Here is a 9,748-nt window from a genome sequence, read left to right on the forward strand (position 1 = left end):
TATAAAGTGGAGTTGAGCAATAGCATCTTAAACTAAGCATGCAAACTAAATACTCTCTTAAAAGTTCCTCCAGCTTTCCAATTGCGTCTTCATCTTTGTGCTTAAAATGCTTTTGACATTTAGCCATATATCTATCTTCTTAACATTACATGGATAAGCCACATATTTCTAAGCAAATGGAAATTTCCACATCTATTTCCTCTATGAAATTAGTCTTTTCCCTTTGGATAATCAGTTGAAGTTCAATCATGAGACTTGCAATGTGGGCCCCCCTCTTCTTAATTTATATTTTAACCCCCGAGTATGACTGGCCTGTCAGTGCTGACGACAGCGGCTAAGTCAAAATTTTCACTAAGAAATTCAAAGTATAAAAAGTGAATATAAGAAAAAGCCAAGAGAATTCAACTGTCAACATCCGTTATAAGCACATAAAAGTAATTTTGACCTACCCGTATATATACAGTGTAATTTTCCAATGGGAAAAGGGTCAAAATATGCCACTACTTTGGAATATATCATAGAAAATTTTGGGTCAAAAATACCTCACATCGCCAATGTTTTCAAATATCACACACGGAAGTTATCCTCCAAAATAATAAATTAATCAATATCTGTAAATAATAACCCGCACATAAAGTTTGAGGGAATTGGGAGAATAAAGGGATCTTATGGGTTATTATTTAGTTAGGTCCTAACCATATAACGAGGTTTAAATGTGATTTCGAGTTATTTTAGGGATAATTTTCGTACAAATTTGAAATTTTTCAGGAAGAAAAAAGTAAAGATGTGCAGCCACCCTTTTCCCTTTTCCAATAAAAAGAATTTGGATGGGAGTCCCCTAGCTCCGCCCTGACGGACGATACAAATATTTTTTTACACCGTTAAGAAAAAACATATATTCAATAGGTCTTCAATAATTCCATGTTAGCTTGGGAAATCTAAAACCGGATAGAAAGATCCCTTCTGCAGTAAAAGCAAGAACTTCACCGTATCAAGAAATAAATATATTTAGTGATAAAAGATGAAAGTCAGTTATCAAGAGACAACAGCTATCAAGTCAATAGTCAAAACACCAACAGTACTAAAGACAGCTAGAAAATGACAGTGAGAATTGAATCTACACTTAGTAGCCGTTTGGCCATAAAAATTATTCACTTTTTTTACTTTTAGGCGTTTGATCATAAATATTCGGAATGCAACTCCGGAGTTGTATTCTGAATATTTTCTGGAATACCAAAAACAAGAAAAACTTGTTTTTCAAAAAATTTTAACTTTATTACATTACATTTCACCAAAAACTAAATTTTTTAAAAAATACGAAACAAAAACAAAAAATTCGAAAAAGTAAACTTTATTTTGGTATTTAAATTCCAAAAAGTAGCCGTTTGAATTTGTTTTAGAATTTTTTAGTTTTTTTTACTTTTGGGCGTTTGGCCATAAATATTCGAAATACAAGCTCGAGGGTTGTATTCGAATACCAAAACAAGAAAAATTTGTTTTCAAAATTTTTTCACTTTTTTACACTACATTTCGCCATTAAAAACTATGGCCAAATCTGTTCAACTTCAAAAATTCCAAAAAAAAGTGAATTTGTTTTTGGTATTTATGGCCAAACGGCACCTTAGTAGCCGTTTGGCCATAAAAATTATTCACTTTTTTCCGCTGTTTTTTTCACTTTTTTTACTTTTGGGCGTTTGGCCATAAACATTCGGAATACAACTTGAAGTTGTATTCCGGAATACCAAAAACAAGAAAAACTTATTTTTCAAAAAAAATTCACTTTTTTACAACTACATTTCACCAACTACAATTTAAAAAACTATGGCCAAACACAACTCCAACTTCAAAAATTCCAAAAAAAAGTGAATTTATTTTTGACATTTATGGCCAAACGGCACCTTAATTATGTGAAAAATTATCATTTATATCACCAGATTATAAACCTTGGTGGAAAAAGATAAAGCTTTTCTAATATTTTTAGATCAACCAAACTACTAATAGATTAGGTTACACTCCAAAGATGGTACTTTTTCTTTTCATTTTATGTGACAGTATTCAAATGATCACAAAGTTTAAAAAATAAAGGCCAAACTCATTCAAACACAACGTGGTCATCCACTTTCAGCCTCGTGGTCGTCCACTTTAAAAAGTGAATTTTCCATTTAAACACTGATATTTCGTTATCTTATTCAACTTTAGACACTTTTTGCAATTATGGAGAAAAACGCAACAAAGGGGCCACCTCATTGCACATCCAACCAGCCCAAAAGCCTCAATTTTTAATGGTCAAAACTCTACGAATTTACAAATTAGTGAATTTACAATTTAATTGAGTTGACACAATTTAAATGAGTTGACACAATTTAATTGGCCACCTTAATCACGTAGGAGAGCTTGGTGTTACACTTTCTTTCAATAACGGTGCGCAAAAGTGTCTAGGTGGAATAGGAATGGCGCCACAAGTGTCTAAATGGAACAAGGGCCACTTTTAAAGCGCTGCTTTAAAAAAATGAAAGACGCGACTGTGTAAATAATTGTGGGTTTGGCCAAAAATAAATGAATATTTTTTGGTACGTAAGCTAAATTTCCTTACAATTAAAGACGTGATAACAGCTACACATATCCATTTATATTTCTCTCTTGATAAAAATGTAAACTTTATATCAAGTTAATTCCAAACGTCATGTCAATAAGAGCAGAAAAAACAAGATCAAATAAGTTTTGAAATACAGAAATTAATACTAGTATGACATTCACATAGAAAAACAAAGATGAAAAGCTTCAACGAAGAAGATCTTAAAGGAGTCTGTTATGGCATAGGGAAAGATAGACTGAAATGTACTCCCTCCATTCACTTTTACTTGTCTATTTGGACTTATAATAAATGAAGTGTGTAATTTAATGAATTTAGAATGAGTAATTAATGCTACAGGTAAAACAGGAAAAAATAAATTATTTTTTTCTTGATATGCGAAAGTGGACAAGTAAAAGCAAAAATCTATTTTTAAAATCGTAGACAGTAAAAATAAAAATCTATTTTTCGAATATTGGACAATCAAAGTAAACGAGGTAATACTCATCATGAGAATTATGTAGAAACGTAAAGAGAAAAACAAAGAGGCTCTGAAACCTATTAAAATAGATAAAATCATTCGGGCTTTTTGCGGGATTGTCCTTAAATGGGGTGGTCTTTAATTTTTGTCCCTCAAATTGGTGGTCTTTAACTTTTGTCCTTAAGGCCCAAATTCTGCCTTGTACGTACAGTTTTGCAAATTCTATCCATGCAAATACTGTCTTAATTGTTACACCCCGGATTTTCGCACGTTAAAGTCGCATCATGAGTTAGTCGATGCAAGTTCAAAAAGAAATTATCTTGAGTTTAAAAGGGATTGAGCTTATTAATATAAATGGTTACAAGAATCTATAAATAATATTAGTAAGTGGTGGAAGATTTGGAGGGTGAATAAATCAAAAAAGCATGAGTTTCGTCAAAATTCGGCAAGTTGGGAATATGATAACTTGTACTTTTGGGCGAGATTAGGAGTGCTTCACGTGCTAAGCAAGTAATGATATGAAGAATTTGAATCGTATAATGGTCTCTTGTTAAGTTGGAAGTCAAACGAGTTGTAATACGAAAGTCGACAAAGGGCGTCGCAAGTTAAGTTTGTAAATTTCACTGAAAGTTAAGTCAGATGTCGAAGAGTTTTTCTCTCAATCTACTTAGAGTTACGGGGTGATCCACCCACCAAATTGAAAGTCTACGAGTCTAGTTTCCAGCGCATTTTACCGTTCGTCGATACGACATCGGAATAGAGAGATATTTGCATTTCTGTCTAGCGACATAAACTGCAGTGGAAATAGTGTGCTAGGTCGGTGGCAGTTTATTCCCTTTTGTATAAAAGACCCACAAATCATCTTGGACCTTCATTTTCTCTAAGATAAAAACCCTAAGCATTCCCTATACTCTCTCAAACATTTCTCCATCAATCATAAGCAAATCCAAAGGCTAATCAATTAACTTTAACGTAAGGAATCACGTGATAATCGTAGAATCGTCGTTTCTTTGTTGTTTCGCTTTTCGGAAGAAATCTTCAACTTGAAGTAATCTCTGTTTTAGAGTGATTCTTGAAGTTTAAGGTATGTTCTACCCTTCTCATGGTCCTCTTAAGCTTCTACAAGTATTTAACCTAGAAATTGGAGGAGAAATCCCATAGGACAAGTCTTTATTAACCCTAAGGAACTCTTATGGAGGAACTTGATTGTTTGGGCTACTTCTTGTGGTTTAAATGTATTATTTGGAGCTATGAAGTTATGGATGGATTGATAAGGAAGAATAGGAGTGAAAGAGAAGAAAAATGGTAGTCTTAATTAAAAAAATAAACCACAAATGACCCTACAAACTTACGCCGCAAGTTGTTCGACAAAATGCCTCGAATGAGTATTTCCATAAGCTATGAATTTGGAATTGATCCCATATTGGTTGTATGATGTAGGTGATCGTTCGTAAGGCATTCGAGGACTCGGGACACATACATAACTCCATCAATGAGGTATGTAGGGCTTTCTCTTCTCTTTTGTGGCATGACTAGAACTCGACGAACGTTTCATTTATACATTCATTCCGTGAAAACATAAGTCGATCATATTCTTTTACTTGAGCACCCTCTACTTCATACATGACTTATATTAAAGTGTTGTCCATATTTCCATGTTTCCTTAGTTATTGATTGAAACGTTTTCGTAAAACTTGAGTCGGGCGTATCCCGAAATGGTTAAGCTTACCTCTTCTTCGAAATAGCTTGTATTAAAGTGTATTCCCGCATCCTTATCTTTATTGTCCATCACTTACAGATGACGGACCTTCCATTGACATAAGTTTCCACTAAATATGAGATGAATACTCTTCCTTGTGATTGACTAATCTTTATTTCATAGATGATTGCATCAAACGCCTTTCATGCATCCATATCTCTTTTAGCCACCGAATTGGAATGTTTCTGCTAAACTTGGATTGATCATATACCATCCGAATGAGTTGAACTCTACTTCATGTAACTCATACCAATTATCTTACATGCTCTCCATGTTTTTGTCTCTTGAATTGAAAGGTAAAAAATGTAGCGACAATAACGATACTCGGTGGGTAACGACGATAGGTCACTCGGACACTTCTTATGATATCTCTTGAGGTCGGGCTTGCGAGTGCACTTATATATATATATATATATATATATATATATGTATTTATTTTCATTACCGAGCCGCGCTATAGTCGGCCGGGTAGGCACTTATATGTGCACCTAGACATGTTTCTTTCTTTACCGAGCCGTGTTGTAGGCGGCCGGGTAGGCACTTAGCTGTGCACCTAGGTATATTTCTTTCTTTACCGAGCCGTGTTGTAGGCGGCTGGGTAGGCACGTAGCTGTGCATTGCCACTGATCAGTTGGGCAGAGATGATGATATGATGATGAGCTCACCCCACAGAGGGATATATATTATTATATGATATGATATGTTATAAGCCTCCACCGTGAGGAATGATTTTTACGAGCATACAGTTATATTCCTGTCATGGTTATGGTCGCCCTCAGTGGCCTCGTTCAGAATTTCAGGTTGTCTCTACATCTCTTCCCATGTTATCTATATCTCTTATGCTTATGTTATGTTTACACTTACCGCCTTACATACTCGGTACATCTTTCGTACTGACGCATTTTGTGTGCGCCGTGATCATTCCCACGAGGTACGGTAGACTAGATTGGTATACCTTTCTCGAGGATACCGGCGTTCGAGCGGAGATATTCGTATTCCATTCTCCGGAGTTGCTGGTCAGCGTCATTAAATAGGATGCATGCATATATATATATATATATATATATATATATATATATATATATATATATATATATATATATATATATATATATGTATTGGTAGTGGCCACCTTTGTCCCGACCGCTTGATTTATATTAGTGCTTTCTTAGGAGCTTATAGACTATCAGTCAGTGTACAAATATTGTGTTTGGTCTTGCCGGCCTTCTGACTAGTTGTCTTTCTTAGTTGTGGCCTTGTCGGCCTAGTTATGCATATATGTGTTGTTGAGCCTTTTCTGCTTGCAGTTTGTCATGATATACTTCTTACAGTTGTTATTCAGCGGCTTTGTCGGCCTATGATTCACGTTATAGAGTTCAGATGTCACAGTTGGTTCGCTCGGCCCTTTGGGTGCCTGGTGCCAATCACACCCCCCAAGGTTGGGGTGTGACATTAATCCCCAAATTTGCATGGACGGATTTGTAATATTCTACCTTAAGGCAAAATTTGTTCTGCCTTGGCGATTTTTTTTTTTTACTAAGCTGAGGTTCGAACCCACAACCTCGGGTTATTAGGCGAAGGACAAAACTTAAAGACCACCCAAATGAAGGCCAACTCGCGCAAAAAAAAAAAGAAAGAAAGTGAAACTTACATAAATAGCTACCTTTTTATTGGCTTCACAACTAGATATAACTATAAATGCAAAATTACCAAGCGTAGCAACTTTTCTTTAATAACGCGTGTATTTCTGTTTTTTTGAAATATAGAGAAATACAAAGGAACAAGAACACGCTCCAGTGAAATTAGGAGCTATTTATGGAACAGATTTTTTTAAATACAGTGAAATACACTGAAATACAAAATCGGGTTGAGTAAAAATAGCCTATATTTTTGGAACAGATTCTTCTTTTTTCTTTTTAAATGGTAAGTTAAATTAAATCAACCATATTTCACGCATTCCATAACAGCTCACGAATCTCTCTCAACTTTTATGACAATCAAAACTTTTTGAATTCAAAAACCACTAAAGATCTGAAGACTTCCAAATATAGAAAAATATACGCTGGAATACGATGAAATATGATTGATTGTTCAAGAAATATAACGTTATAGTATGCGTATATACAATGGAATACAATGAAATATATCAGAAACTATTTCATAAATTAGAAATACAAAATGTAGAAATATATTGAAATGCAGCGAAATACAAAAATCGTGAAAACAAAGTGGAGTAAAAATAGACTCTACACAAAAAAAAAAAAAAGAAAAAAAAAAAAAGATAAATACATTTAAATACAGCGAAATAATACACTGAAACATGCTAAAAAATTAGATATATTGTTTGTTGATACACAGAAATACACTGAAATATACTGAAATATTTTATCAAACACTTGGTGGGCATGAAGCTGCACAACTCTCATCAATGGTGCTTCTACAACAACAACATATTCTCTTGCTCTTAGATGATGCTACAATATCATATTGCTATAATCAATACTATTCTTCATCACTCATAAGATAAATGACACCACATGATTAGCAAACATAAGAAGGATTTTCCTCTTATTTCGGCTTATCCATGGAGATTTAGCAAACGAATTGTTATGGCTGAGCTTTAACCATTGGCTGAAGATCCTCCACTGCTTTTCTTGTTGCCACTGGTGTATTTTTGCTTGGAGTATCAATATCCGCCTTTAAAATGGAGAGTTAGAGCTTGTTGAAGATACTCTAACAATGGCTGAAAATATTTTTCTTTAAAATTGAATGAAAAGTAAAGGTAAAGACGATGAAAATTTATGAACAATTGAAGAGAAATACAACAAATAACATAATGAAAATTAATTACCTGTAGAGATTGGGTAACTGATAAGAAAGAATAAGAAATCGTGCTAATTATGGTGAAGAATAACGGGAGTAAAACACGGTTGTGAATTGGAGATGTGAGAGAAAAATATTTGGAAAAAAAAAATTGTGGATAAGTGGGAGAGTAAATTGGGAGAATAACCTATATTTTTAGTATATTTACGAAATATGACGATATTTTTCGCGAAACATTCAATAGAAAACATACGAAAATTAGGTAGATGGTATATTTGATAAATAATTAAGCTACCAAAAATAATTTTTTTTAAAAAAGGTAGCTATTACTAATAAATAAGTTTTAAAGGTTATGGATTGTAAATTTTCTCTCTATATATGCATATGCTAATGGGCCTAGCCCGTAAAGGTATTGTATAGCCAAAATTATAGTGGGCTTTCCATTTAGGGCTACTACACCACTGGCCCACGATTCCCATTTTCTGTTGGTTAACATGCCCATGCGCCTTATTCTTTTCCATATTTTTAATATATATAAGTGTGAAGATAGGACTAACATAGCAATATAAATTTGTACCACAAGCTATATAAATTATATATTTTAATCAACTATTTTTTATGGGCTCACGTGGATATATGTTATAGTTCCCATTTTCTGTTGGTTAATATTTATCTCTTTCTCATATATATAAGTATACACGTAAATTTGCACTAATCAAATTTTTTTAATTCTCGACATATTTATTTCCTCCGTACACTTATACTTGTTGCCTTTTGACTTTTCAAGTTCTTTAACAATTAATAAATGAAGTACTCCTTCCGTCCCATATCATTTGATCACATTACTAAACTACTTTTTTATCCCACGTGGACATATGTCATAGTACTAAATATTCATTCTCTCCTTATGTATATACGTATGCACTTCAATTTTAATTCTCCGACACATATTTATTTCCTCCATGCACTTTTACTTGTTCATAAATAAAGTACTCAACATTACTAAAAATATATGTCCAAATTACTTGTTCATTTACAAAATTAAGATAAAATTAATTAAATATTTCCCATCTTATCCTCTCCATTGCCATATTACTTGGCCACATTACTAAAAATATATGTCCAAATTATTTGTTTATTTACAAAATCAAGATAAAATTAATTAAATCTTTCCCATATTACCCTTAGTAATAAAAGTTCTTGAAAATAATCAATTTTGATTAGAATTTATTTATTGAAGAGAGATAAGGGTAAGATATTATTTATGATTTCTTAAGGGGCGTGCAAAAGGGAAAGTGCCACGTAATATGGGACGGAGGGAGTATATATTTTACCATAATATTCATATTTATTGGTGTAACTCTCAGTAGCCTTCGAAAATGATTTGAAAATGAGTAATTAATGTGAAGGGTAAAATTAATAATAAGAACAAAAATTTCTTTCTCTTGATCTATTAACGTGGACAAGTAAAAGCAAAACGGAGGGAGTGACTTTTATCCCCATTTTTCTTCTTTGTCAATAATTTAAACGTGAAGAGAGGACGAACAATAGCAATGCAAATTTGTACCAAAAGTTATATAAATTATACACTTTAATCAACTATTTATTTTAATCAACTACACACTTGGATATATATCATAATACTGAGTATTTTTATTTTCTTCTCATGTATACACGTATGCACTTCAATTTTAATTCTCCTACACATAACTTGTCCACTTTTGACTTTTCACGTTCTTTAAGAATTAATAAATGAAATATATATTTTATCATAATATCCATATTTATTGGTGTATAGTCTCAATAGCCTCAGAAAATGATTTGAAAATGAATAATTAATGTGAAGGGTAAAATCAGAAGAAGAAAAAAAATTATTTTTCTTGATATGTTGACGGGATAAGTAAAAGTGAAGGGAGGAGTGACTTTTATCCCCATTTTTCTTCTTTTGTCAATACTTTTACTTATTTTACTCTTTTTACGATTCGATTATTGTTTTTTACATTTATAAAATGTATTACTTTATATTTTCATTTCAATTAAAATTTGGTGATTTACGATATAACATATATCTTTCTAATTTTGATTTCTTTGTAATAATTTTTTTTAGCTATAA

The 9,748-nt window shown here is 32.7% G+C and overlaps 1 long non-coding RNA gene across 1 annotated transcript; it reads right to left on the reverse strand.

The window, feature by feature from the left end:
* Window positions 1-896: 896 nt before the first annotated feature.
* On the reverse strand, window positions 897-1,455 carry LOC132050898 (uncharacterized). Its single transcript, XR_009413516.1, has 2 exons — window positions 1,421-1,455; window positions 897-1,163 (listed from the first exon to the last, which is right to left on the reverse strand). It is a non-coding gene; the product is annotated as an uncharacterized LOC132050898 (long non-coding RNA).
* Window positions 1,456-9,748: the final 8,293 nt, after the last annotated feature.

The sequence above is a fragment of the Lycium ferocissimum genome, chromosome 3, assembly GCF_029784015.1.
Source record: "Lycium ferocissimum isolate CSIRO_LF1 chromosome 3, AGI_CSIRO_Lferr_CH_V1, whole genome shotgun sequence".
NCBI classification, from domain to species: domain Eukaryota; kingdom Viridiplantae; phylum Streptophyta; class Magnoliopsida; order Solanales; family Solanaceae; genus Lycium; species Lycium ferocissimum.